The sequence below is a fragment of the Scylla paramamosain genome, chromosome 12 (assembly GCF_035594125.1).
Source record: "Scylla paramamosain isolate STU-SP2022 chromosome 12, ASM3559412v1, whole genome shotgun sequence".
Taxonomy (NCBI): Eukaryota; Metazoa; Arthropoda; class Malacostraca; order Decapoda; family Portunidae; genus Scylla; species Scylla paramamosain.
Window position 1 is genome coordinate 4,017,909 of NC_087162.1, and position 14,528 is coordinate 4,032,436.

General features: G+C 43.2%; 1 pseudogene; it reads right to left on the bottom strand.

Annotated features, from left to right (window-relative positions):
- Window positions 1–943: 943 nt before the first annotated feature.
- On the bottom strand, window positions 944–12,139 carry LOC135105545 (tubulin alpha-1 chain-like; annotated as a pseudogene).
- Window positions 12,140–14,528: the final 2,389 nt, after the last annotated feature.

The window sequence follows — 14,528 nt, forward strand, 5'->3', positions numbered from 1 at the left end:
TGTTGTTGTTGTTGTTGTTATTTTTGTTATTATTACTTATTATTATTGTTAGTAGTAGTAGTAGTAGTAGTAGTAGTAGTAGTAGTAGTAGTAGTAGTAGCAGTACTTTTAGTAGCAACTGTAGTAGTAGTAGTAATAGTAGTAGTAGTAGTAATAGTAGTAGTAGTAGTAGTAGTAGTAGTAGTAGTAGTAGCATTGTTCTTCATCAAGTAATAATAGTAATAATAATCACCATCATCATTATTGTTGTAACTGTTGTGTGGTTGTTGTTGTTGTTGTTGTTGTTGTTGTTGTTGTTGTTGTTGTTGTTGTTGTTTCCCTCCTTCTCCTCCTCCTCCTCCTCCTCGTTCTATTCTCCCGCATCCTCCTGCTCTTTCTCCTCCTCTTTTTTTTTTTTTTGTTCTTTTCCTTCCATTTTTTACCCAATCATACATGCAAAAAAAGATGCGTTGACTACAAACAAAAAATGGAAAAAAGAAAAAAAAAGGAATGGAGGTAAGAAAGACACTAATCGCACGGGACGCGCCACTGGCTTTATGCATGTGTCTTCCACCTCACCTGTGCGGTCCCTGAGTGTTCCCTCACGTGGGTCCGCATTAGCGCTGCGAAAGGTGCTGCCGTCTGGTCCTCTAGGGAAAGCCACATTTGTAGAAGAATTAACGCGTCTTTTAGTGGTAGTATAAGTCTTACGTATCGGTGTTAAGGTAGAGTGTAAGTTAAAATTTGGTATCTTTTTCTTTCTCTCTCCCATTGACTTAGAGCGTGGATGCGTGACACACACTTGTTAAAACTTTAAAACTCCTCAGGTTAAGGACATTCAAGAGTTCCGGGTAGAATTTGTATGCTTTATGAATTGCTTTTGAGTGTTGGCTCCTCACACGCACACTCGCCCTGGCTGCTCTTGTTTCAACTCCTCAGTTTAAGGTCATTCAAAACTTCAAGCTAGAATTTGTACGTTTTATTAAGTGCCTTTGAGTGTGGGTTCCTTACATGCACACTTGCCGAGCCTGCTGTTGTTAGAACTCCTCGGGCTCCTCCTCCGCCTCGTCAGTTGAGTCCAGGCCCACCTCCTCGTAGTCTTTCTCGAGGGCCGCCAAGTCCTCGCGCGCCTCGGCAAACTCTCCCTCCTCCATGCCCTCGCCCACGTACCTGAAGGAGGAAGGGAAAGGTGACTCGCCGCCCTTCCGTCGCTCGCTGCTTGCCCATCAATCTTACATAATCTCAAGGCCTGTCAGGACCATCGGGGCGTCCTTGCCATGATGCTGGCCGCCACTAGCAAGGCAGCGGCTATAAAACATCCTCCTTCTTATCCTGTTGTGTGTACTCTTCCTTCTTATCCTCTAGTCTAATGAGTACTCTTTTTCTTCCTCCTCTCCATCCTCCTCCTCCTCCTCCTCCTCCTCCTCCTCCTCTTCCTCCTCCTCCTCCTCCTCCTCCTCCTCCTCCTCCTCCTCCTTCTCCTCCTCCTCCTCTTCCTCCTCCTCCTCTTCCTCCTCCTCTTCCTCTTCCTCTTCCTCCTCCTCCTCCTCCTTCTTCTCCTCCTCCTCCTCCTCCTCCTCCTCTTCTTTTTTTCTTCTTTTTCCTTTTCCTCCTCCCCTTCCTCTTTCTTTTCCTCTTCCTCTTCCTCCTCCTTCTACCTCCTTTTACCATCATCACCACCACCATCATTGTCATCATCATCATCATCATCATCATCATCATCATCATCATCATCATCATCATCATCAAAACAACACACACACACACACACACACACACACACACACACACCACTCACCAGTGTACGAAGGCCCTCTTGGCATACATGAGGTCAAACTTATGGTCGAGCCTGGCCCACGCCTCCCCGATGGCCGTGGTGTTGGACAGCATGCAGACAGCGCGGTTCACCTTGGCCAGGTCCCCGCCAGGCACCACCGTGGGCGGCTGGTAGTTGATGCCCACCTGGCGGAGAGGACGTGGTTCATTTGGACAGGTGTGTACGGGAAGGAGTGATGGATGGCGGCGAAAATGAGTAATGGGTTGTTATTTTGCTTAAAACTCCGGGAATGTTTTTGTGTGAGTACTTTTTTTTTTTCATTATAATGTATTGTGTCGTCCTTGTAGTGTATATGTTATCTAAGAGCACCGTTTCCTTCAAAGCATATTGCTATTACGCTTTTCATCAGTTTTCTTCTTTCATCGTTTATTAAGGGTACAGTTTTTTGGCACTTTTCTCTTTATCTCTTCCTTGCTTCATTTCTTGCAGGACACAGGTTGCCTCAGCTCTGCATATCCTTCCTTGCATCTTGAGATATTAACTTTTTTTTTTTTACCGTCATTCATTTAGCTTGCAGTTTTTCATGCTTTCTTTTATTTATAATTTGTGTTCTTATGTTTGATCATTACTACCATATGGATTTGTAACCTCTTTGTAATCCCTTGTAGTTCTTTTGTAATACTCTGATAACCCCTTGTAGTTTTTTTTTTTGTAATGTTTTCATAATCCTCTGTAGTTTTATAATCCCTTGTAATTATTTTGCAATACTTTTATAATCCCATGTAATTCGTCTGTAGCACTTTCATAATCCCTTTCTGTAATACTTTTATAATTCCTTGTAATTTTTTATAATGGTTTTATAATTTATTGTAGTAGTTTTATAATACTTTATAATGTTATGATACCTTGTAATTCTCTTCTAACCTGCTGTAATCCTTTTCCAATGCCTAGTAGTCTCTTAGAATCCATCAGTCAGTGCCTCACCTTGAATCCAGTGGGGCACCAGTCGACGAACTGGATGGAGCGCTTGGTCTTGATGGTGGCGATGGCACAATTCACGTCCTTGGGCACCACGTCGCCGCGGTACAGGAGGCAGCAGGCCATGTACTTGCCGTGGCGAGGGTCACACTTCACCATCTGAGCGGGAGGAAGAGACGGTGATGTTGGGGATGTTGACAGTTTTGTATTGTGAAGGGTTAGTTGTGATTTGCTTTCATTTCTTCGTCTAGTTTCCTTATATTTTGTTTTGGTTGCCTCCGTTTCCATTTTTTTTTTTTTTTGCATCGTTTTAGTTTTAGCTATGAGGTTTATAGTATTTTATTATCTTAGCTTATAAGGTGTTCATGAGTTAGTTTTTTTTTCTTCTTACATTCTCTCTCTCTCTCTCTCTCTCTCTCTCTCTCTCTCTCTCTCTCTCTCTCTCTCTCTCTCTCTCTCTCTCTCTCTCTCTCTCTCTCTCTCTCTCTCTCTCTCTCTCTATGTCCTTAAATGCATCTTTTCTCTCTTAGATAATGAATGAAACACTTTTGTCAGATGATATGTGCTAAGTTCCTCCTTATTCCCGCACTAACTGGTCTCCATCTCTATACAGCATCGTCTCCCAAGCACTTCTCTCCACCTCCCTTTAAACACCCTTCCCATGTCCCATTCTTCAACTCCTGCACACTTTTCGCTGTCTCTCTTATCCTAGTCCTCCTCTCACAGCACTCCATCTTTCCTATCACACGTAACCTTATCCTCCGTGCACTTTCTACCACCACCTCCCTTTACCTTCCTTCCTTCCTTCCTCTCCCTCACCTGGTTGGCCGGCTCGAAGCAGGCGCTGGTGATCTCAGCAACGGAGAGCTGCTCGTGGTTGGCTTTGGCAGAGGAGATGACGGGCGCGTAGGTGACCAGCGGGAAGTGGATGCGAGGGTAGGGCACCAAGTTAGTCTGGAACTCCGTTAGATCCACGTTCAGGGCACCGTCGAACCTACGGAAGAGGGATGGAGATAGAGAAAGTGAAGTATCATAGCTGGAATGTTTAGGCACGACAGGATTTATTACACAACACAGGAAGATATGAACAAAAATATTGACAGAAAAATTAAAGTCAAGGATTATGGAAAGAATTCGATAATAAACTAAGAGGAAATAGCCAAAGTCACTATAAAGCTTGAAATCTATCTTGTATGTCTCTTTAAATTAGGTAGTTCATGTTAGCATAATTAATTTCACAAGGACCAAAACATTTGCCGTTGTTTGCTCTTCCTTTTTGTTCCCTTGTGTTCCTCGACCCTGACGCTCACCTGAGGGAGGCGGTGATGGAGGAAACGATCTGGCCAATAAGGCGGTTAAGGTTGGTGTAGGTGGGCCGTTCAATGTCCAGGTTCCTGCGGCAGATGTCATAGATGGCCTCGTTGTCCACCATGAAGGCGCAGTCTGAGTGTTCCAGCGTGGTGTGGGTGGTGAGGATGGAGTTGTAAGGCTCCACTACTGCCGTGGCCACCTGGAGACAGTAGTGAGTGTCGAGAAATTAATTTTAAGACGCTGTAAAATGAAATCATGAGTCCGCAGGAAGAGAGTTATTGTAATGAGCAGCAGGAAACAGGAAGCATGACATGCAAAAATAAATAAATAAATAAATTACAAAAAAAAATAGAAGCGAAAAGGCAAAAATTCGAGAGAAATGAGGGAAAACTAAAGTAGAGTAGCAACAGAGGGAGGAATAAAAGCCTGAGTGAAATTTAAAACCAGCTGTGGCCCCTTCAGCCCCAAAGGATCTACCAACCATTCATTTTTAGAATATTACCTTTTATGGTGCACTGCCAAGAACATAATTATATACTATTTTTTTCTCTCTCTCTTTTTGCCAATCCAGTATTAAGGTATAAGGCTCAACAAGGCATGAAGGACAGGTGTGAGGCTTACCTGCGGGGCGGGGTAGATAGCGAACTCCAGCTTGCTTTTCTTGCCGTAGTCGAGGGAGAGGCGCTCCATCATGAGGGACGTAAAGCCGGAACCCGTACCGCCGCCGAAGGAATGGAAGATGAGGAAGCCCTGTGCAGGGAGGGTTGGGGAGTGAGACAGGCAGGGAGTATAAGAAGTGGGGTTAGTAAAGGAGTCATTATTGTCGGAGGAACTTTGATAATTTTCTTATTGATATTTGAATTCAGGTGCTTTGTATGAATTAAGATTTGCCTGTAGCTGTGTGCTATGTGCAAGTTTATCTATTTAGTAAATGCTTAAACGTAAAAAAATGGTGTGTATGAGATGAGAGTCTGCATATTTTTTTTTTTATACGTATTTAGGACAGTTTACAGAAGCAACAATGAAAACTCGACTGTAAATGTGTGTGGTGGAAAGTTTGTAGCACTAAGAATAATAGATATCAAGCTCCGAAAAAAAAAAAAAAAAGGAAGAAAGATTTATTCGTGTACCAGACAAGATTTTTCCACGTAGCTGTGCACGGAATATATTAATCTAGACACTCGCCCCTTTAACCATTCACATGGAACGATTTTGTGGCCGCTGGAATTGTAGCACGAGGCAAAAAAAAAAAAACTTTGTGTAACTGTCGCCACCACTACCATCACCCCCACCACCACCACCACAACCCACCTGCAGGCCGGAGCACTGGTCGGCCAGCTTCCTCACTCTCTCCATGGTCATGTCGATCAGCTCCTTTCCGATGGTATAGTGGCCGCGGGCGTAGTTGTTGGCCGCGTCCTCCTTCCCCGTGATGAGCTGCTCTGGGTGGAACAGTTTGCGGTACGTTCCTGTTCTCACCTCGTCTGCGGAACAGGAGTGCAAGATTGCTCAACAGAAGTTACTTAATGGAAGGTTATTTAATAGGTCATCGACAGCAGTGCCTCCAGCTCGGGCGGTGTGTACATAGGGAAGCAGTCTTCAGTGATGTTTTTTTTTTTTTTTTTTCTTCAGAGCAGCCAAATATTGTTATTTTGTGGAATCAACTTTATTATCATTATTTATTTATTTTTTTTTTTATTCATAAAGGGGTGAAGTGAGAAGGATTCGTCTTCCCTTTGCTTCCTACATTTTCTTCCCTCTCTTCATGTCTTCTTTCTTATTTATTCATTTTATATCGGCATTTTTCATTCCCACGTTACATTTCATCCTTTAACCTCTAGAAGTCTGCTCTATTTCTACGCTGTTCTCACACATGCAGCAAACTTCTCTTTACAGATCAACAACTCTCCTGGTATCTCTTGCTCTTCTGTAGCCAAATCTCATCCTTTCCCTTGCTTTTCTTTCACTCCCTCCGCATTTCATCAAGCGGCAATGATTTCCTCCCTGCGATACATTAAAGCCACTCGGTCAGTCCATTCCTTTCCTTCACTCTCGTTCCTTCATCTTGCCTTGCCATCTCTCTTCTGACTATTTTATCATCTTTACTATCCTTTTCTGATCTACCTACCCTATCACTTTTCATGCATTCTCTACCTCTACTGCCCCGTTACCCAACACCCACTGCTTTCAATGCTTTTGTTTTACACGTTCCCCATTGCCCTTGCCTAAGCGGGTATCACACTAAAGCATATTTCCGTCCTGCCCTCCTTTCCCTCTTGTCCTTACCCTTTGCCCTCCTTACCAATAACGGTGGGCTCAAGGTCGACAAACACGGCGCGGGGGCACGTGGTTCCCTGCCCCGGATTCGCTGAAGAATGTGCTGAAAGAGTCATCATGGTGCCCTGCGATCTTGTCTGAGGGCATGGACCCGTCAGGCTGGATGCCGTGCTCGAGGCAGTAAAGCTCCCAGCAGGCGTTGCCGATCTGCACGCCAGCCTGCCCCACGTGGACGCTGATGCACTCACGCTGGGAGAGAAAGTAAGATGTCAGGCAGGTGAAGCTTGTGTAGTATAAGTACTTGGGTTAAGATGGTTAGGATAGGTAATTTGTGTGTGTGTGTGTGAGAGAGAGAGAGAGAGAGAGAGAGAGAGTTACCTAGATACACAGGCCACAACAGACCTTGTGGTCCTCATAAGGTGTCCTGACCTAGGACAACTAAGATGGTAGTAGAAGAAAAAGACAGCAAAACAGAAGGCTTTCTCCCCACCCTCCGCTCCTTCCAGCATAAGCCGTACAGGAAACAGGTCGGAAATAGATACCTTAAGGGGTTAGAGAAGTAAAAACCTGAAGGAAATTTTACAAAAAGAATGAAACTAGATGAAATGAGGTGCTCCCATTTCCTGAAGGCAAGAAAGTCAACCACTAACAAATGCTGTTAACCGCGGATTTGAGGCAAAAATATTTATTAAGACTGCGTTTAAAAGCCTCTACGGTGTTGCAATCTATCACGTCTCGAGGAAACCCATTTCATAAATTGACAGTACGATGGAAAAAGATATTTTTTTATTCATGAGAATAAGAGGATTTCCCAGTAATTTTGCAACCATTTCCTCACGTGTAATTTGAAGAGTCTATCGTGAAATACTTACTGCAGTCCATGTTATCAATGCCTTTGATGATTTTTTAAACATTTGTATTAAGTCTTCGTTGAGTTAATGGGGAATAAATTTAATTCTTTAAGTCACTTTTCGTATGATTTGTTCCTTAGGCTTGGTATCATTTATGTTACTCTACGATAAACTCTTTCTAATTTATCTGTGTCTTTCTGGTAATAGGGGCACCATGCCTGAACGCAATATTCCAAAAGGGGACGAACCAGGGAATTGAGTAGAGTGAGGATAGTATGTTTAGATTCATATTCAACTTATCTGTTGATTAAGCCAATTATTTTGTTCGCTTTCTTTAAGACTTCTGAACATTGTTGACTAGGTTTTAGGCTGCTCGATATTGTTACTCCTAAATCAGTTTCGCTTTCTACACTTTTAAGTTGTGTACCGTTCATAATATACTTTGCTTTCTTGTTTCGATACCCTGTATGGAGGACTTTACCCTTATCTGCATTAAAACTCATTTGCCAGGTTTGCCTCCATTCTGACAATTTGTCTAGCTTGTTCTGGATTTTTCTTTTTTTTTTTTTTACTTCGTTAGATTCGCTATTTTCGTGTCATCAGCAAACTTCGAAATTATACCGGTAACAACCTCATCTATGTCGTTTATATAAACAAGAATGAGAACAGACCCTCTATGGCACCCCGCTGGTTACATTATTCCACTTGAATGGTTTTCCATTTATAACTACTCTTTGTTTCCGGTTGTTTAGCCAGTTTTCTACCCATCTCAGCACGCCGCCTTGGATGCCATGCGATTTTAGTTTAATCAGTAAACGTTTGTGGGGGATTTTTGAAAATCAAGTTATATCCTATCTACCGCTTTACTTTCGTCAGAATATCATAGAAGTCTAAGAGGTTCGTCAAACAAGAGCGTTTGTTACGGAAGCCGTGTTGAGTATCTTTAAGTAAGTTGTTTTCCTCTAAGTGATTAACAAGTTTATCTCTTATAAGTGTTTCTAGCATTCTGCATACGAGATTGAGCTGACTGGTCGGTAATTGTATGGTGAAGATTTACTGTCTCTTTTGAAAATCGGAGTTACGTTAGCGAGCTTCCATTCATCAGGCATTGTACCGAAGAGCGAGAGAGAGAGAGAGAGAGAGAGAGAGAGAGAGAGAGAGAGAGAGAGAGAGAGAGAGAGGAGAGAGAGAGAGAGAGAGAGTATGCATACATGTGAGGAGAAAGAGATCAAGAACGGAAAAAAAAAAAAATGAGGACCAAAAAAATAAATGTACATATCTCTGGTGCAGTAAAATTAGTATGTTTGATAGCGGTGTTCCCGTGATCCTTGAATTTTTTAGTGAGGGACATTTGCACACACACATAAAAAAAAAAAAAAAAAAACGAGGAATATGATTAGGTGAATATGTCCTCATTAGTATGATTTATTAGAAAAACTATGCACCTGTCTTTTCCTCCTATTTTTCACCCTCGTTTCTTTTTTTTCTTTCCTTCCTTCTCGTCTTTCTTCCATTCCTGTGTTTTCTTCCTTTCGTTTCCTTACCTACACCTCCTGTTTACTACATCATGGAAAAAAGTTTGCCTCATAATTTCACCTCGACAAGGCCAAACATCCCATGCTAACCAATATGTGTTAGTGCCATGAAATGCTACACGTGCCGGAGAAAATAATTAAATATTGAAGCGGAGCCATCACACACACACACACACACACATATACTTCAGAAAGTCAAGGTTGCCAAACACCTCCACGTTGCCTAGACAGCCACCTGATTCAGGAAGCCACACACATCATAAATAAGTCGCTGACAATCTTAATACGCAGATTCTCTCTATTGACATTCTGACTGTTTCCGATGTGACTGCGGAATGAGATGAGTTAGGAGCTGTTGTGGTGTTGTCTTATCAGCTGGTGAGTATTGCCATGCCTGTATTCAGAAACACTGCTCTCTCACCACGACTATTTTCAGAGGCCACAGAGATGGTTAGCCGAATTCTCGCGAGTGTTTCTCCCGTTAATAATATAGAAATCTTGTTAGTCTGTCATTACGATCATTAAAAAAAAAATCCTTAAAAAAACTAACTTGAACTGGAGTCTTTTCAGAGTAATGGCGGTGCGATGCGTAAGTGTTTCTGTATACGAACCTAAAGCGCACTCATTATAGTTCAAGAGGGCGTTAGATGCAGTTTCGTTCTCGCGACACACGAAGTCAATAATCTTTCCCTTGATTTCCTCCAAATAACTAGGTGGCTCGTGTGTCTCATCAATATCCGCGGTATTTTCATCATCCCCTCCCTTATGGCCATCAGAGTTATAAGTAGTTAAGTCTCTAGTTCAGAAGCTCTCCACCCATTCATAACCCACATTTCCAAACAAACAGCGAGGCACTAGAATAGGAACTTGAAACTTTAAGTCGGTGTATCACAACGTTTCGGAACACACAGAGAGAGACACGTGAATCTGAATCTGTGTTTGTTTTTGTATTACTGTTCCCTCGCTGGTCAGTCTTACGTGTGCTTGTGGTGCTCCTGGCGCGTTACGTACTGCCTCTCTTTCTTCATTAGTGCTGCCTTGTTCTCGTGACAGTTTAGGGGATTAACATCTGAAATTATCAGCAGGTGAATTAAAAGTTGGTTCTCGCGAGTATTAAATGTTGTATCATCTCCTCCTCCTCATCCTCCTCCTTCCCTGTAGTTAATTAGAAGTAGTTACCAAACAGCCTCCTCCTCATCCTCCTCCTTCCCTGTAGTTAATTAGAAGTAGTTACCAAACAGCCTCCTCCTCATCCTCCTCCTTCCCTGTAGTTAGTTAGAAGTAGTTACCAAACAGCCTTGGAAGGACTAAAAGGTCTGTTGCTGTATGACTTTCCTTTGTATTCCTTTGTATTCCTCCTCCTCCTCCTCTCCCTCCTCTCACTCATTATTTTTTATACCATTATATTTATGTTTTCTGTCTCGCCGATAGTTACAATACCATTTACGTATATGTAATTATAGATGTTTCCTCTCTCTCTCTCTCTCTCTCTCTCTCTCTCTCTCTCTCTCTCTCTCTCTCTCTCTCTCTCTCTCTCTCTCTCTCTCTCTCTCTCTCAATTCTACGGAAAAGAAGATTCATTCCCCAAAATGCTTCCTCCCCGAGTACCATAGTTCTCCCTCCTCTTCGCCTTACTCCCACACCGTCCTCATTGAAAGTGTGGGAGGGACAGGGGGAGGGAGAGTGGTTAGGGGAGGAGGAGGAGGAGGAGGAGGAGGAGCGCGTCGTCTGCACCTCGCCATGCCTCACCGTCTGGCGAGTCAGCTATTTTGGGCACGTGACGTTCCACACCATGATCAGTTACACGTCTACTTCTTCCTCCTCCTCCTCCTCTTCCTCCCTGCAGAACATAATTTACGTTATCACGCATATGTAGTATAGTTTTTGCAGTATAGTTTTTGTAGTATAGTGTTTTTTTTTTTTTTTAGAGAGAGAGAGAGAGAGAGAGAGAGAGAGAGAGGAGAGAGAGAGAGAGAGAGAGAGAGAGAGAGAGAGAGAGAGAGAGAGAGAGGCAGTGATCGGAATAGCACCATGGAGGGAAAGGAAAAATCGCCTACCTATAATATTTTTACTCCCATCCACTTGTTCGTGTTGTCTTGAGCACTTACTAAGCACGTCATTTCCTCCCATGTCGTGCAACCTTTGAAGTAAGAGCATCTTGCTGTGCCATACTAAAACCTCCGTACACCGCCCAACTAGCGAGAACGACACGATGCACCAGTATGTAAAAATAACACGGTTGAAAAAAAGTGATTCACCTTTGACCGACCGAGAAAGGTGAGCAGAGAACGTAGGAAGTGAAAATAAAAAAAAAGAAATGTACGTGAAAGCAAATCGGTGTGAGATCGGAGATAGATAAGGAAAATGGTGTGACTGGGAAAATATTCAAGCTGTGATCGTTGATTGTTGAAATGTCAGCAACGTCAATGAAGAATGTCGCTTGATGGGGGGGAGAGGGAGGGATGCAGGAGGTGGAGCAGAGCAGAGGAGCAGAGCAGAGGAACAGCATTTGCAGGGAGTCACTGAGCGTGACGTGAGGTAGTGACAACATGGCTGCGCTTTCTCCTGAGTGCCTGGTTGTGGTGCGACCTTGAGAGTGCATCGCTAGGCAGTCCCGATGAGAGAGAGAGAGAGAGAGAGAGAGAGAGAGAGAGAGAGAGAGAGAGAGAGAGAGAGAGAGAGAGAGAGATGCCTTGGTGAGCTAGACATAAAACCGAGCATACGCAGTACCCATTTTCCATTTTTTTTTTCTTTTTCATATGGACAGAAAAGTGCACACACAACCTCAGTTTGCATCACTTCACTTCGAGTAAAAATCTCAGCATTGCAATTGCAGCACATATAAAGTGGCTGTAAATCCGTTCAGTCACGATACATGCTTTACAACTCGTTCAGAGATGGCACAGAGATTAGCATGAGAAGTTAGTGATTGAATTACTGAGTTATCAGAGGGGTAACAGTGGTGTCACATGGCGTTGCAAATACGTATAATAAATAAATGGCACTAGTTATGTAATCATGGAATATTGCAGAAGCGTGAGGAGATTTAAATACCTTATCATCCATTAAAAATCATTACGCTGAGACAGAAAAAATGGAGAGATGTTCTGATACGATGAATAAATACCAGTTGTTCTTATAATCTACAAGTATGACAGCAGGTTGAGGAGAATTAATTTTATGATGTAGCGATGTGTTGAAGTTGTGAAGAGATACCGTATTGTCCTTATAATAGTGGACGCTGCCAGTTTAGACTCCCATGGAATATGAAAGCAGCTTCAAAGGACTTACCATGCTGATGAAAGCGTAGTTGCGTGTTGAGATAGAGAGTAGGGTGCTAGAGGGAGCTCGGTGCCGCCTGACGATGAGGGCTGCTGCCGGCTTGTCACTGAGGCTCCCTCCCGTGCAGCGCCTTGCCTCCCTTCACTAGGCGTCCCGTGCTCGGTGCCAAGGCGTGGTGGTGCCAAACCTGTGTGCGTGTGTGTGTGTGTGTGTGTGTGTAGGGAGGAAAGGGGGAGTCCACGCCACGCCAAAGTTAGTCACCAGGAATCCCCGTCACCAGCGCATTCTCACTCACACCGTTACCACCACGACCCACCTCCTGCCACTCACCCACACACACACATCGCACCTCACAGCCTATCGCCTTCATCCTTTCTTTCTTCCTTCCTTTCTTTCCTTCGTCACCACTCAAACAGACAGCGTGAATCCTTCCACCTTGGTTAATGTTCATCACAATCATTTCATTCTGAGGAAGAAGGAACACGAGTTACAGGAAGTGGAGGAAATGAAAAATAAAAATAAAATAGCTACCAAGTCCATCAATAACACGCACTGGAAGGGACGTGAATCAAGTACATCAAAAGGAAGGATGGTAAAGCCACCCCATTGCTGCCATCTCCTCACACACCTCACGCACACCTGACACGCAGGACACAACGCACGTTAACAGGGGCGAGTGGGGACAGAAACACTGAGAGACAATTAATTTAATTTATTCATCAAACCAAGTGAGAGAGAGAGAGAGAGAGAGAGAGAGAGAGAGAGAGAGAGAGAGAGAGAGAGAGAGAGAGAGAGAGAGAGAGAGAGAGAGAGAGAGAGAGAGCTTAGTTAATTCCTATACTAACTACAAACTGGTTATTATAATATTAGTTTATCATCTTATCAGATTAATAATACATTTAGTTGGTTAGTTGATTGACTGGCTGAATAATTAATAACCAGTAGATGAAATGAACGGTTGGTGCAATGGTTTACTGAGTGACTGTTTAGTGCCGTGAGCAGGACCACTGGCTTCTTGCAGCTTCTTTTATGTTGTTAACCCTTTCTACTGCGATATGCAACAGTTCACGACACTGAAAGCAGTGCATACAATCTTTACAAGCTTCTGTAAGGTTGGAAAGAGATTAAAAGAATTTCTACACGGTATTATGTTTCGAGATAGATGGTGAACGAAAAATGTCTGATTTGTGTGGTAAATAGCAGTGAAAGGGTTTAATGACTGAGTGACTAGTAAGCTGACTGACTAGCTGAGTTAACAAATCTACACAATACAGCACATCATCACCAGGTCATTGAGGCAGGTGTCGTCATAAACATAAGGAATCACAGCACGTACTCGCATGCCACACACCACCAGGCCCGCTGGACACTGCGTCACTTCCGACCACGTGCCTGCCAAACACACAGCAACACCCTGTCAGCACTCCCCTACCATTCTGATTGGCCACTTCATCCACATCCATATCCCAGACTTCTAGGAGGTAGACTTCTAAAACTTAAACTTTAGTATCTTTCAATCCAGACCCATTTTTCAATGTGTGTTGGAATTATATGAAGATCAGCCACTCTAGCTACTCTTGAGGTAGTTAAGTCCGCTTCAATTATGTTAAGTTACATATTGTTTGAATAGACTAGAAGAAGTAACTCTTGAATAGGATAGCTTGGGTTAGCTTAGTTTAGCTGATGCAAGGTTAGGGCAACTAGGTTAGGTCAGCTTAGCTCAAATTGTCAGCTTGGGTTAAAAGATGTTACCTTAGGCTGGGTCAGGTTAGATAAGAGATGTCTTGGTGTAAGTTAGATCACAGCTTATTATGTAACCTAGCTTTAACCCGACCTCAACTGTCCTACAGCATTCCAAAACTAGTTGAGATGGTTGTTTTTATACGTAATTTTTGTCATATCATATGTCCTCCTTGAACACCCAACCAAAAAAGAAAAAAAAAAAAACTTGCCTGCAGAAGCACCGCCGTAAACATGTAGGATTGTTCGCGAAGTCTGGCACGTGAACGCGACATTGATCATCCCTTCATCATCCAAAGACCCTGCTGCATTCGCCAGCTTGATCTTAAAGCTGTCCACAGGCTCGTTCTCGGGACAGGTGGCCGTGCCTGAGAGAGAGAGAGAGAGAGAGAGAGAGAGAGAGAGAGAGAGAGAGAGAGAGAGAGAGAGAGAGAGAGAGAGAGAGTGTCTACAAAGTCTATAGACAGACAGAGAGAGAGAGTCTAAAAACAGACAGATTGTCTACAGACACAGACAGAAAGAAAGTGTCTACAGACAGACAGGAAGACTGTCTACAGACAAACAGACAGTTTACAGATAGACAGAATATCTACAGACAGACAGATAGAATGTCTACAGGCATACAGATAGAATGTCTACAGATAGACAGATAGAATGTCTACAGACATACAGATAGAATGTCTACAGACAGACAGATAGAATGTCTACAGGCAGACAGATAGAATGTCTACAGGCAGACAGACAGAATATCTACAGAAAGACAGACAGACATACAAACAGATAGACAGGCAGACAGAT